This window comes from Sebastes umbrosus, chromosome 2, assembly GCF_015220745.1.
Source record: "Sebastes umbrosus isolate fSebUmb1 chromosome 2, fSebUmb1.pri, whole genome shotgun sequence".
In the NCBI taxonomy this organism is placed as follows: Eukaryota; Metazoa; Chordata; class Actinopteri; order Perciformes; family Sebastidae; genus Sebastes; species Sebastes umbrosus.
This window is the reverse complement of record NC_051270.1, coordinates 24,051,870-24,067,527: the sequence shown is the minus strand read 5'-3', so window position 1 is coordinate 24,067,527 and position 15,658 is coordinate 24,051,870.

Below are 15,658 nucleotides of genomic sequence, written 5' to 3'. Positions count from 1 at the left end.
GCTTTCCCAGGTTATTCAGATTTATCTGAGTACACAAACTCTACACAAGGGTCATGGTATTTTCTCTCACATTCCCTCCTTTTATCATGAATCACTAAAATGGTAACTGAAAACACGAAAATACATGAATTGCATTAAGATAGTAATATGAAATGAAAACATTAAACATATATGATATATATAATATTAAAACATTATAGCTGAAAATATTTAAAATACACGACAAATCACATTAAGAAAGTTTGTACAGAAGAACGAGGACAAGAGAGGTAAACACAAATGCTACAGCAAACGCTACTAGTAGTTTGCCGTACTGCATGATGCTTCTAGTTTGTTTTCCTGCGCGCAACTGAAAAACTTTTATCTGGGTGATCCTATTTTATACTGGTTTGGGAAAGGAAGTGAAATTTCTCTCTGGTGGATTCTCCCCACCCCTGGTTTCTCTTTTTTATCTATTTTTATCTATTTTTTTTATCATTTATTCTAAGCAACAATTTTTAATACAATGTGATATATAATGTTTTTCAAAACCACCTAGATGAGTCCACCTAAACAACCATGTTAGCCTGATTTAACTGTAAATACAGGCAAGACCTTGTAACCTTCTTTCCCTTATGTGTATCTTATGTGAGCTATATATTATACAGTATATGAAAAATAAAAAATTATACGTGACCCTCTTTTCACGTAGCCTGGGCTCCTTGTGGGGCTGCCTCCTCTGCTTCAGGTCCTGTCCTGCTGCTGGAGCACTGTGTTAGGTGCCACCAGTTGAGTCCTTTTCCTGCGAGCTGCACAGCTGTTGCAGTTCTGGCCAGAACCTTGTGTGGGCCTGTCCAACGTGGCTCCGACCACTTCCTCTTTAACACCTTCAACCAAAGGTGTTCCGGGGGTCCGGGGTCAGGTCCTGGAACGTCCTCTGTGACAGGGGTGACAGGTTTGTCACCTGTATAGGAGAGAGCTGACACAAGAGCATTAGCCTTCAAATAGTATGGTCTGTAACCGAGGTCAGGAAGGGGAGAGGGGTTTTGGGACGGCCCTGGGAAAGGTCGGCCACACGTAAGCTCAAATGGTGTGAGTCCTGTTGACCGATTGACCGAGGCTCTGATGCCTATCAGTGCAATGGGCAGGGCTTCAGTCCAAGGGAGCCCAGTCGTGCGAACGATTTTTAGCAGTTTTAACTTAATGGTCTGATTAGCACGTTCAACTTTTCCTTGCGATTCTGGGTGGTACACAGTGCCAAATTTGTGTTGTAGTCCCAGAGCCTTTTCAACAGATTGCAGGTCTTTATTTTTGAAATGTGAACCATTATCTGACCTGATCAATTTAGGAAACCCATGTTTCGGAATGTACTCATTCACCAGACATTTAATGACTGATTTTGCGTCCTCTTTTCCCGTAGGGTAGGCCTCAACCCAACGTGAAAATGCGTCCACAATTACTAGGAGGAATCTTTTCCCCCCAGCCCTTACTCCCATATCTGTGAAATCCATAAAGATTTCCTGTCCCGGGACAGTGGGAGAAGGATATTTTCCTGCCCTAGGAGTGATGGTCGGTCTGATGTTACATGTACTACATACGTCACACTTAGTCAAGAAGTCAGTTATAGTAGCATGTTTCCGGGGAATCCACCAGTGGCGGAGATCTCGTAACATCTGTTTGTGGCTTTTATGGTCAAGTCCATGAGTCTGAGTCAGTATTGAGGACATCCAACAGGGGGGCATAACTATTTGATCTCCGTTATACCATATACCATCAAACTGTTCTATAGCTCCCTTATCTTCCCAGATGGTTCGTTCTACTGCTGTGGCAGATTCCTGAGCTTGTATAATGGAGAAATCAGTTATCTCAGAACCGAGATCTGCTGTGGTCATGACCATCATAGTAGGTAAATACCCTGCCGCCTTTTTAGCAGCTGCATCCGCTGCTTCGTTTCCTATACTCTCTAAGTCAGTGCCCTGACTGTGTCCTTTCACTTTGATCACAGCTACCCTCTGTGGTAACTGGATTGCTTCCAACAACTCTTTCATCAACTCCTCATGAGCCATAGGTTTATTCTGACTAGTCTTAAAACCCGCTTGCACCCAGCCAGACATATCTCTGTGAATTGCATTGCACACATACGCAGAGTCTGTGAAAATATTCACTGCCTTCCCTTCCGCTAACCGCAGAGCACAAACTACAGCCGTAAGTTCTGCTGCCTGATGTTTTGGAGCTATGGCTAGGGACACATGGGGAACAGCTTCTTCTGACATGCGATACCATTGTTCTTGTGCTGGGGTTAGTTTTTACTGCGGCTGCTACTCCTGCTGGTGCTATATAAACATCTCTTACCCCTATCCCCCAGGTTGTATCTAACAGGTTCTGTTGGAACTCATCTTGATACGTAAGATCATTATTTCTGTCATAATTCAGAGTGCAGTGGGGAGGATCGGGAACAGGGAGGTAAGGGTGTAGAGCCCTAATCCATGGTTGCCACATGTTGTAAAAGTCAATCAGAGGGTTTCTGTCGGCTAGCAGGGCCCAATATATGTCCGCACAGGGTGGTGGGGCATCAGGTGAGGTATCAGGACTCAACATGCACATGCGATCAGCACTGGAGGGCGAGGAGCACACCATTTCTTCTCCTCCGGGGAAACTCACTATCACAGCTTCTGGTGAACAATGTACAGAAGCCCCCAGTGCTGCCAAAACATCTCTTCCCAGGAGATCACGTGGACAATCAGGTGCATACAAAAAGGGGTGCTCCATCACCTGTCTCCCAAGCCGGACAGGAAGGGGAACAGTAAAAGGCAGTCTTTGTTCAGTGCCGGAAAATCCCAAAACGGAAACATAGTGAGAGGAAAGGGAACACATAGGTTCAGCTAAGGTGGAGTAACGTGCTCCCGTATCCACCATGAACCATCTTCGCTTTCCGTTCACTGTCAACTGGAGACAGGGCTCTGCCAGCCCCTACCCCTCCATCTCCGTCGGGCACCCCTATGGGAACATTCCTGGTGTATATGGACCAGGTGGAGGTCCCTGCGCAGAGTACCCGCTGTATGCCTGCATTGGAGCTAGCTGTTGGTTTGGTGGAGTCTGTATTGTTGGCTGATATGACTGCTGTGGAGGCCCTCTCATCTGCTGTTGTTGTTTCTGAGGACAGTCACGTGCCCAGTGATCCGGGCTTTCGCAGATGTAACAACTGCCTCCTCTTGGTTGGGCATACCCCCTCCCCCTGCCTCCTCCTCTCCCTCTGCCTCTATTCCGGCCTTCATGATAAGGGGGCTGCTGATATGGGGCAGCTTGGTAAGGAACATGATACTGGGGTTGATACATAGCCTGTGACTGGCCCTGCAGTGGATAAGGATTCTGTGGCGGGGCTGGAGCTGGTGTTACAATTTGAGCCATCTGGGTATCTTTTTCTTTCCCTCCCTTTTTCTTATCTGTCGCACGAGTCCGTGCATCTGCCAACTGTAATTTAGTCAACTGAGCTACCATCTCTTTTAATGACTCATTTTCCTCTTCCTCCTCCTTGGTTTCTGCATCCTGATGATGGCGGAAATGTGTTTCCCATCTTGATGATTTTGCCCCTGCCATATCTGGATTCTCTTGCATCTTTCTCTTAACTCCTTCCGGAGCATGTTTTAACAGAGCTATTCTGAACAGAGACTGCTGTGATTCTTTATCTGGGTTCACCCCCGTAGCCCCCGCCCACTCTGTCTTTGCTCTTTCTATGAACGTGCGTCCACTCTCCCCGTTCTTAATCTTAAACACCAAGCTGTGGAGCTTACCCGCTGGTATGGGATACTTTTGTCTAATAGCATTACCGAAGGAGGTAGCGTAGGGGTTAAAGTTCCAAAGTACCACCTAACACTTGAAACAATGGTGCCATAACTTCGTTTGTATAATCACTGTCCTGTGGGGTTGGTACCGGACTAGGGGTAGGAGGAGGATAAGGAGGGGGGTTGTGATGTGGGCCAGGTGGGTACTGCTGATGGAGGGACATGTAATGTGGCGGCTGGCTAGTATGTGGGTTTGGTGGTGGGGGTGCGCTAGGACTGGGTGAGGGTTTCACTAGTGGTTTTGCTTCAGCGGTTTTTGCGTGGGTGGCTTTCGTCTGGCTGCCTAAGGCTGATAGTGCAGCCATCTGTATCACATTATATTTTACCAATTTACTTGCCAACTCGTCTTCTTTCTTCCTCAATTTCCTCCTTACAATCATATGTCCCTTGTCTTTGTCTTGTCTTGCTTTCAGCAGCTTTCTATGAACCACCTGTATTAATGCTCTCATCACTGGCATGAATTTGGCTTCACTTCCCGTGGCTGGAAAATGCCCTTCCTTCACTGTCATGTTATACCACTCATCTAGGTCTTGAGTCTCTTTCTTTCTAGTCTTGGGATCAAATGTACAGATTACATTGGTCCTGACTTTAACCCATTGCTGTCCAAATGATAAACGGGGAGGCCCACAGCCACCCCGTTCCTCAGTCTTTGTCAAATTCTCCGTCCATTCTGTCCAGTACTATTTCACACAGGTTTATTCAGTTTATGACAGTAACTAGATTCAGAGTAAATGGGTCGCTATGCCCCTCGCTGTGATCCTACCAACATAAGCTTCTACTGGACACTTTGATGTTCCAGCGATGTTGGCCCAGTATCAACAGTAAGTTTTAATTTTCCTCTGAATACTAGTTATTAATGTACACTCATACAGTTTTTATTACTAAAAGGGCAGCTTTCCTCCTCTTAGTCTTTACCAAAAGGGCAGCTTGCTCCCCTAAATTTAAAAAGGGCAGCTTTCCTCCTCTTAGTCTTTACCAAAAGAGCAGCTTTCTCCCCTAAATTTAAAAAGGGCAGCTTTCCTCCTCTTAGTCTTTACCAAAAGGGCAGCTTTCTCCCCTAAATTTAAAAAGGGCAGCTTTCCTCCTCTTAGTCTTTACCAAAAGGGCAGCTTTCTCCCCTAAATTTAAAAAGGGCAGCTTTCCTCCTCTTAGTCTTTACCAAAAGGGCAGCTTTCTCCCCTAAATTTAAAAAGGGCAGCTTTCCTCCTCTTAGTCTTTACCAAAAGGGCAGCTTTCTCCCCTAAATTTAAAAAGGAAGTCTTTACTTCTGCAACATTTATCATTACAAAGGAGATTCAGCACAACAAGAGAGATAATTTAGAGTAAGCCAATATGCAGAGTTCGATAAAACAGGTTCTGCTCACCTTTAAGATTTCAGGGATCCCTTTCTCTCTCTCGCCGGTCTGTCCGTCCTTTGGACACGCTTCTCAATGCCGAAGATCACGTCGGGGTCACCAATTGAAGGAACTGGCCTTCTACCTCCGAGAGGTCAAGGCCCAGTTACGTGCTGGTTAATCTTGTGTGACAAAGAGAATTTCCAAACAGACGGGTTAAAGCATAATAATACAATTTATTCCGAACAATCAATGTTGCATAAGTAAAATAAAAGAGTTTACAGATATCTGGATCCAACCTACGTGTCCCTGACAACATACAGTGCATGGGTCAGTTCGCGAAGTCTGAACCCCGAGCTATCCCTGATCCAGCCTATTCATGGTTTACACAATATTAATATTCATGAGCTTATGGCACGTGATGTTTCTGCTGCAAGTCTTCTTCGTTATCTCCTTCTGACTCCTTCCTCTTCTTGACCTTGCAAAAGAAAAACACCACCTGCCTTTCCTTCCTCACAATCCCTCTATTCATAACAAATCCAACAGTTAGGTTCACTTTTGTACATAATAAATCCAACAACAGACGCACACAACCAGGGAATATTTTGTTCTGTATTCTCTTGATACTCTTCAGTTTGTAGTAAGTAGTGTTTGCAGGTCTGTGCATTGTACATTCCGCTGCCTCAAGCATCATTTTGAGGATAATCAATAAAACAAAAGGATCACAGCATGCAGTGTCACACTCAAGCTTGGAAAAACAAAGGAGGACCATACATGAGTTGTAACTAAAAAAAGGTTTATTTTACGTCAGTATAACAGGAAGCAAACTTACGACAAATTACGCACAACAAGGCGTCACTTCGTATGAGCCAAACAAAACATCAGTATCTTCTCATTTCTGTGGTTTCTTTACTTTGAAAATGTTCCCACAAGCCTTTTAAACACCAGTGAACTTTAACATCCTGCAGTTGTTAACACTGATGGAACAGCTACAGACAAAATACAACATGCAGTAAAATAAGACTAAATATGGACTTTTGTTTTGCTCGTACAAAGTGATCTGTCTGTAGTCGATCTGTCTTTGTCGTGATAAACACGGGTGGTTTCAAGATTTTCTTTTTGTTATCGGCTTGTTTTTTGGTTTCATTAGTTAGAAGCATTAGCATTAGCTAGAACAGAGGGAAGACAGAAAGCTTGAAAGATTGACTGACCTGAATTCCCCTGAAGATCTGACTCAACCCTCCAGCCAACGGCACAGTTCTTCCTGCATTTAATTTGGGGAACAGGACCTTTTTAGAGCGATAAGCCACATGATCAATGGTATTATGTACAATTTGTAAGTTTTTGCGTTGTAAATTGTAAGTACATATAGAGAGATGCAAAACCAGAATCAAATTCCTTGTATATATGTACTTAGCAAATAAAACTGATTCTGATTCTGAATTTGAACCTTGCAATCAAGCGGAACAGAAAATTCGAACACTGGGACAATGCTTGAATTTCTTGTAATGTAGTCTACTGGTTTTAAATCATGATAACTCTGTTTATAGAAATGGTCTGCACAGGAATGTGTATAATTAGACCAGTTATGATTTCTTCTCTGTGTCGGAATAATCAACCTTTAACCAACTTTAACTTTGGTCTGGAAGACATTTAATACATGACATAAAGAATTACATCATTTCACCGTGACCATTATTTTTCAGGATGCAGCTGTAGAATGAGAACAGTGTTTTATGGGCGAAGACATGTGACTGGTGTGACTGGGACGGGGGTTAACGTCGTTGCCTCAGTCTTCCCGTCAGTAACGCTTAAAGGACATGCAAGATATGTTTTAACCCTTAAATGGTCTTCTTCTTTACTGTTTGGTAGAGCACATTTTTGTGTGTTATTATGTTTTTCAGTTGTCTGTCCCTCCGTCCGTACATTCGTACATCTGTACATCCGTATGTATAGTCCATTCTCGTGAACTTGATATCTCAAGAAAACCTTGAGGGAATTTATTCAAATTCAAACATGCACTCGGACTCAAGGATGAACTGATTCGATTTTGGTGGTCAAAGGTCAAGGTCACTGTGACCTCATGTCCTTCCCATTTTCATGAACAATATATCTCAGGAATGCCTTGAGGGATTTTCTTAAAATTTGGCACAGATGTCTACTTGGACTCTAAGATGAATTGATTTGTTTTGGAGGTCAAAGGTTCAATTCAGCCAAGCAGCCACAATAATAGCCTAGCAGCTGTAATAACTAATACAAGTAGGACTGATAACACAAAACCAATAGCAGTGGATGTAAAAGAGTGATAATACAACTATCGGAATTGATATCATTGGGTCGTCCTCAGACGGGCTTTCAAGCGGAGCTTCCAGCTGTCTCAGTCCACCATACATCTGGCTAGCTCGCCAGCACTGTCCAGCATCTCTCCTCAGTACGTCCATGTATGTTGGTGTGGGACGTCTGAAGGAATTCCCCTCAGGGAGTCGTCACCTTCATGCGTGTTGGTTTATCTTCTAAGCAGCTGCAAGCTCAGAGTAAATCATAAACAAATACAAGTAAGTTTAAAGCATAATCAGTATCAATTTATTCCGAAGATATACTCATCAAAGTTGCACAGAGTTATTACAGAAGTTCTGGATTCATCAATGTGTCCCTGATACCATGCAACACGGTTGTCAGTTCGCAGAGAATGAACCCCGATCTCTGCTATACATTTAACTTTATACACAGCAGGCTCACCCTGGGGGAGGGGTCAGGCTTTTAGCAGAACCAATACTTTTCCATCCTATGTCTGACTCCATCTTTTACAACCTTGGGTCTGCACGAACATCCTGTCCCTTCCCCCTTCCGGTTTTACCCCCAATGCCCTTTTGACCTTGCAACTGCTCTTTGTACAGGCCCACTCAACATTCCATCACGAGATAATCCAGGTGATCATTCTTGCCCCGTCTTACATTAGTCAATTATCTGTAGACAGTCTAAGCCTAGTATTTAACACCAAACTCGCTAAACTCACAACATAATTAAGTTTGTTACACAACAACAGTTTTATCATGATATATTTCCAACAATTCCTCTTTTGAACTTGTCCAAGTTCACTTCTGTCCTAGAAATATATTCTCATGAGGCATTCATCATTATTATACTATATACAGTGTTACAGTTTTTACACAGAGTTATCATCTACCACCTCGTCCTCTGGATGCATGCACAAAAAGTAAAATATCGTTAAAGCAATGTATAAGGCAAGAAGTAAAATAACATAAAGCATATAAATCTTCTATTGAGTCACCTTTTCTTTACTTGTAAGCCGTGTTTTAACTGTAAAACCGGCAAGACCTTGAAACCTTCTTTCCCAGATTTGTGTCTCATACAGCTCTTTTTAAGCATACAGATATAGAATGTATAACATAAGATGAATCATCACCAACGTTATTACCAAAATAGAAAAAGAAAATACAGTCGACTTGCCCGTCTGGCGACATCGAGATTTAAAATCGGAAAAGAGAGTTTTATAGTCACGCTTTTACTGTTCACGTGTCTTCTTCTGTGTTCTTCTCTGGTGTCCCTGCAGAGATGCTTGCATCTACCCCTGGTGCTGATCCTTTGTCCGGTTCTGGTGTCCCTGCAGAGATGCTTGCATCTACCCCTGGTGCTGATCCTTTGTCCGGTTCATCTGGTGGTGTAGTTGGCTCGTCCACTCCTCCGCTGATCAGATCTGCCTTTGGCGGTGGATTTTTTGTTGAGCTGCACTGGGTTAAGTGCCACCATACGCCACCTTTCCCTTTGAGTTGGACTGCTGTTGTTGTTCGTGCGGTCACTTGGTGTGGACCCGTCCACCGTGGCTCCGACCACTTCCTCTTTAACACCTTCAACCAAAGGTGTTCCGGTGGACCCGCTGGGGTGGTTTTCAACACGGGAGGATCAGGATGGGGGGCACCTGGACAAGAAAAAGCTGATACAATAGCATTAACCGACTGATAATACGGGCGGTAACCAACAGCAGGAAGTACACAAAAAGGATGCGAAGGACCGGGAAATGGTCTGCCACAGGTTAGTTCAAAGGGAGTCAAACCTGTAGAGGTGTTTACAGAGGATCTGATGGCCAGGAGCACAATAGGCAAAGCATCTGGCCAGGACATCCCCGTGGTTTTACAGACTTTCAATAGTTTACCCTTTATAGTCCGATTAGCCCGTTCAACTTTGCCTTGCGATTCTGGGTGGTACACTGAGCCAAACTTATGTTGAAGACCTAAGACCGTTTCCACCGTCCTTAGGTCTTTGTTTTTGAAATGAGAACCATTATCGGATCTGATTAGTTTTGGAAAACCATGTTTTGGTATATAATCGTTAACCAGGCATTTTATGACTGATTTCGCGTCCTCTTTTCCAGTGGGATAGGCCTCAATCCACCTGGAAAAGGCATCTACAATTACCAAGAGAAACCTTTTCCCCCCAGCCCGGACACCCATGTCAGTGAAATCCATAATCACTTGTTCCCCCGGACCCTGTGGTTTCGGATATGTGCCCACTGGAGGCTTGTCCGTGGGTCTTATGTTACACGCCTGACAAACAGCACACTGTTGTACAAAATCCACCACAACTTTCCTCTTTTGAGGGAACCACCATGCATCCAATGCGAACATCATTATTGCTACTCCTGCGTGGCATAAACCATGAGTCTGTTTCAACATTGACGGGATCCATCCCTCGGGCATGACAGTTTTCCCATTCTTCTGCCATAAGCCAGTGAAACAATCAGAGGCACCTGCGTCTTCCCAGGATTTTTTCTCATGCTCGGGAGCGTCCTCCTGAGCTTTTTGTACATCATCTATAAAACTTCCTATGTTTTCAGCTAATAACATTATGCATTCAGCGACATACCCTGCAGCAGCCTTTGCTGCTTCATCGGCAGTGTTATTCCCAATGCTCTCTGGATCACTACCCTGTGAGTGTCCTTTTACCTTTACCACAGCCACCTTCTCCGGAAGGTGGACAGCAGCCAATAAGTCTTTCATGAGTCCTTCATGAGCCATAGATTTATTTCCGCTTGTTTTGAATCCTGCCTGGACCCAACCTGACATATCCCTGTGTATTGCGTTACATACATAAGCTGAATCTGTAAAAATATTGACAGTTTTACCCTCGGCCAATCTAAGAGCACATATCATGGCAGTTAGCTCAGCAGCTTGAGCTGATTGTTTGCCCTCAAATGGGGCAGATGACATGGTTACAGGATTTGCACCGTCGTCAGTACAGGATACAACAGCATATCCAGCTTTAAGTCCCTCTGTAGGGTGCCTGAAACAGCAGCCGTCAGTGAAAAGGCTAAGATCAGGATTGGTTAGCGGTAAAGCGTCGAGTCCTGGTCTCAATTTCACAAAAGGTTCGGATTTTTCAGCACATAAATGTTTTTCTCCCCCCCCTTCAACCATATTGTCTGCCATGTTACAGCCTTCGTGTACAAAGGAAACATGTGGTTTTGATAATATCTGTAAGATCTTGGTTTGTCGCAATGGAGTGAGAGTGAAACACGCTGATGTAACGTAGGCTACAGTACTATGGGAAGTGAGAATTTGGAGTGGGTGGTGCATGACGATATGACCCACTTTCTCCACTATTTTAGCCAGTGCAGCTGCATATCTTACACAGGGACTAGCTCTCTGCTCTGGTGTGTCCAGTAAAATACTGCAGTAATAGAGTACTTTCCTGTCCCCTCTTTGCTTCTGAAATAGAACACCATGTGCTGTGGAGAGCTGTTCCGAAACGTCAAGATGAAAGGGCTGGGAGTAATCAGGGAGGGCTAAAGCAGCCGCCTCAGCCATCTCTTGTTTCAGTCTGATGAACCCCTCCTCCCCTTCTTGCGACCATTCCAGTTCTGCAGTAAGATTCCTCCTACCTGCCATAGTTACCATCTGTCTTAGCAACTGTGTATCTCCTGCATAGTTAGGAATGTACTGTCTGGAATAACCAGTTAGACCTAGAAATGATAACATTTCCTTCACCGTTCGTGGTTTTGGGTGATGCAAAATCGACTCTCTGTGTGCAGGTGACATGGCAGTGCCTTTAGCTGTAATCATTCTTCCCAAGAATGATACCTGCGCTCTGCAACACTGGAGTTTTTCTTTAGAGACCTTATAGCCACAACTATGTAGTCTTAACAACAACACATGCGTTAAGGATAGACACACCTCGGCCGAGGGTGCTGCCACCAGCAAGTCGTCAACATACTGTACAATAAAACATCCTTCTGGGAGTTCCAACCCTTTTAAGTGTTGTCTCAATGTTTCATTAAAAATAGAGGGTGAGAGGATAAACCCCTGTGGTAAGACATTATAGGTTAATCTTTGTCCCTCATAGGTAAATGAAAAAATATCCTGTAAATGTTCTGCTAATGGTAGACAGAAAAAAGCATTAGCCAGGTCTATACACATAAAGAAGGTGTGAGCCGGAGTGAGCATTGAGAGAGCAGAGTGGGGGTTGGGCACTGGTGTGACTTGAGTCAACACCTCCTTGTTTATGACTCTAAGGTCATGAGCCATTCGATACGATCCAGAGGGCTTTATTACCGGCAGGATGGGCGTATTCCACTGTGAATACGATTTTCTTAACACCCCTGCTTTTATTAGGCCCTTAATGGTAGGAGAGATCCCTTTTGCTGCTTCTACTTTATGTTTGTATTGTGGTTTCCAAATGGGACAGTATGAGTTCATTTCAAAGGTCACTGGTTCCATATTGCATCTCCCCACATCGAATGGTCCTGTAGACCACAAAGAGGAAGGGAGAGTAGCCAACATGGAAGTAGCTCCTTCCCCATCGGTCATTTCACATCCGTGATGACGCTGCAACGAGACATTCTCACATCTTCCCCTTACGGTCCCAAAATATGATATTTTGTAATGTCTTCCCTGGTCAGCCACCCATACTCCCTTTAATGTGGTTTTTCTCCCATCCGGTGAGGTGCCCTGCTTCTTTACACATATTTCCTAAGTCTTTTGCTTGATGTTTTGGAGCTAATGCTAATGAGATATGGGGAACAGCATAATCTGAAAGACGGTACCATTCCGTTTGCTCTGGGGTTAGAGACACTACAGCGGCCACCCCTTGTGGTCCTATTATAATGTCTGTCACCTGTAAACACCATTCTTTATCAGCTAACTGCTGTTGAAACTCATCTTGATATTGTAAGTTACTTTCCCTGTCATAATTTAGTGTGCAGTGGGGAGGATCAGGAACGGGGAGATAGGGATGAAGGGCTCGAATCCATGGTTGCCACTGTAGATAAAAGACCAGTAGAGGGTTTGGGTCATCCAAGAGAACCCAATATATCTCAGCCATGGGTTCTATGTTCTGTGGGTCTGATAGTTCTTTTAACATCATTTGATGTGTTTTCCCTGCTGACCCGGAACAGTGTACTATTTGTCCATTCGGGAATTCCACTGATATTCCTTCCTTGGAACAATGTACTGACGCTCCCAGTGCAGCCAGCACATCTCTTCCCAAAAGATCTCTAGGACATTCTGGTGCATATAAAAAAGAATGCATCAAACTCTGAGTTCCATTTTTAACAGTGAGGGGTACCGTAAAAGGTAACTGTTGTTCCTGGCCGGAAAACCCTAAAACAGACACATAGTGAGAGGATAGTTGGCACTGTGGTTCTGCCATGGTTGAATACCGGGCTCCGGTATCCACCATGAACCATCTTCTTTTTCCGTTCACTGTTAATTGTAAGCAAGGTTCGGCCAATCCCTGCTCTTTTCTGCTTTCTAGGCTTCCCTATAGTCCCCAGGGAGGGGGCTGTTGATAGAGGGAAGCCTGAACTGGTGCGTACTGCTGGTTGGGAGCCTGTGGGGGTGGGGGTGGGGGTGGCCCACCCTGACTCTGCTGCTGGTTGTTGCTGGGACATTCTCTTGCCCAATGATCCAGGCTTCCACATAGGAAGCAACCTCCTCCTCCATGGGGTCATCCTCTTCCTCTTCCTCGTCCTCCCCCCCTTCCTCTTCCTCTATTCTGTCCCTGTCTGTTCTGATAAGGTGCATATTGAAACGGGGCAGGTGGTGGGGGGCCATACTGCTGGGGTGTGTAATATTGCGGATATGGTGAAACTGGAAGTGGGGCAGGTGCGGGAGGTGGGATAGGTGCAGGTGTTTGCACCATTTGTTTCTGTTTTTTGTTCTTCTTATCCTCTGTAGCACTGTCCCTAGCTGATGCTAACTGTAGTTTCGCTAATTGTGCCACTATTTCCCTCATTTCCCCCATCTCACTATCTTTCTTATCCTCATGTTTGCTCCAATGATGTAGGAAGTGTGTTTCCCATTTCCCCACATCAGCCCCATGCATATCGGGATTATTATCCATAGCGTCTTTCACTCCGTGGGGTGCATACTTTAGGACTGCAGCCCTGAATGGGTGTTGGTGATTTACTTTATCTGGATTATGTCCAGATGCATCTGCCCATTCTTTTCTACACCTATTTAGATATTGTCTTCCGGATTCGTCTGGCTTTATTTTGAAGACCAAGCTATGTAATTTTCCTGCAGGTATGGGATATTTTGCCCTTATACTGTCCCCTAAAGGAGTGGCATAGCTTGCCCAGGGTCTGTCATCATTCACTCGAGTGGTGTTTGCTTCTTCCTCTAATTCTCTTTGAACCCATGTTGACACTCCTCCCCCGCCCATAAGTGCTCTCACATCTCCCATAGAGAGTTCCACACCCCGAGTCTGCGCGTCCAATGCTCTTAACCATGCTCCTCCTCCTTCTGTTAGTTCGGGCATTAAAGCCAAAATAGCCCCTTTATCTCCAGCCCCAAATGGCTGATATCTAGGGCCACCTGTACCCTGGACTATTGGGAGCATATGTTGTGCGGATTTCTTCATTACTTTATTATCTGGTCCTCTTTTTCTCAATTCATACCCATGTAATGGCCCACCATCGGTGTCTAATTGGGCAGTAAATCGTCCAGACAGTATACCAGGTTCGTCATTACCATTATTTCCTCTCTCATACAGTTGTGGTTTTTCCCCAGACCTTTGCCAATGAAACTGTTCCTTACCATCTTCCCTTTCTCTGTCATCTTCCCTCCTTGACCTCTCTCTTTCATCCTGCCTCATCGATCTCTCCCTCTCCCTGCTGGACGTATACAGGGGTCCTGTCCTCATACACAGACTCATAGTGTCAGATGAGTCACCACCGTCACTATGCTCGTCTTTCCCGCATGCTTCTTCTAAGTCTTGTTGTAATTCTCTTTCTTCCGCTATCCTTCTTCTTCTTATTTCCTCCCACATTCTATCCTCCTCCTTCTCGTTACGTTTCTTTTCATCCTTCTCTTCCTTTCTTCTTCTTTTCCCCTGCTCAGTTTCTTCTTCATCTACCCGCCTACCCTTAGGGTCAGAGGATTTGCTTGGGGGGACGACCATCAGTGGTGATATGGGAGATGTTAAGTTCTGTTCTGAGATTGTCTCCCCCATTAGATCCACAACCCCAGGCTGATTTCCCACTCTGTTTAACCCTAGCAGGCCTATTTCTAGGAGCCGGGTCCTTCTTTCTAAATCTTCTCTACTTCTTGTATCTTGGGGATCTTCTTCTAACCATAGTCTGCCCCCGTTTACTTTGAACAGAGGCATTTGGATAGTCACGATAGGTTTTGGAGGGTCGGGTTCATCAGTCTCTGGGGGAGGGAGTGGGGGAGGGAAGTCTTTGTCAACATATGGGGGAGGTGTAGTTGGTGTTTCTCTCATTATCATTTGATGTTGTGGCATGGGGGGAGGATCGGGGAATGGGTCAGGATAATCACCTAGTTTAGGGTACAGAGTACTCTCTGTCTTAGGCTGTTGTTTTTCCTTTTTGAAGACCACTGATGGCCTAATTCAGTCACTGAGGCCAGATACACACCATTAACCTTGGCCAGAGCTTTGGCCTTTTGTTCTACTAATTTTTTTGCTTTTGCTCGTGTGAACATGTTGCTGTTTTTCAATTGTTTTCTACTTTCAGCCAAATCGTCTTGCTGCTTTGATATGGTCTTTCGAACTGCCAGGGTAACAGCTGCCTTAGAGTCCTCTTTGGGAAACTCCTCTTTTTCTATCATTCCTTTGAACCAGTCATCCAAATCCCTAGTTCGTTCTGCCCTTTTCCTTGGGTCAAAGGTGCATATCACATTTGTCCTTACTTTCGCCCACTGTTGGCCGAAGGTTAACCCACTTTTGTTACAACCGCCTTTCTCCTCCCAATCTTTGTCAAATTCTCCGTCCATTCTGTCCAGTACTACTTCACACAGGTTTATTCAGTTTATGACAGTAACTAGATTCAGAGTAAATGGGTCGTTATGCCCCCACCACAGATCCCACCAACACAAGCTTCTACTAACGGTCTCCCGTCAGCGGTGCTGGCCCGGTATCTGAGGCAGTTTTAATTTTCCTCTGAATACTAGTTATTAATGTACACTCATACAGGCGCTCCAAGCGCTATTTTTACTAAACTCTAACGTCCCAGACGTTACTAAACTA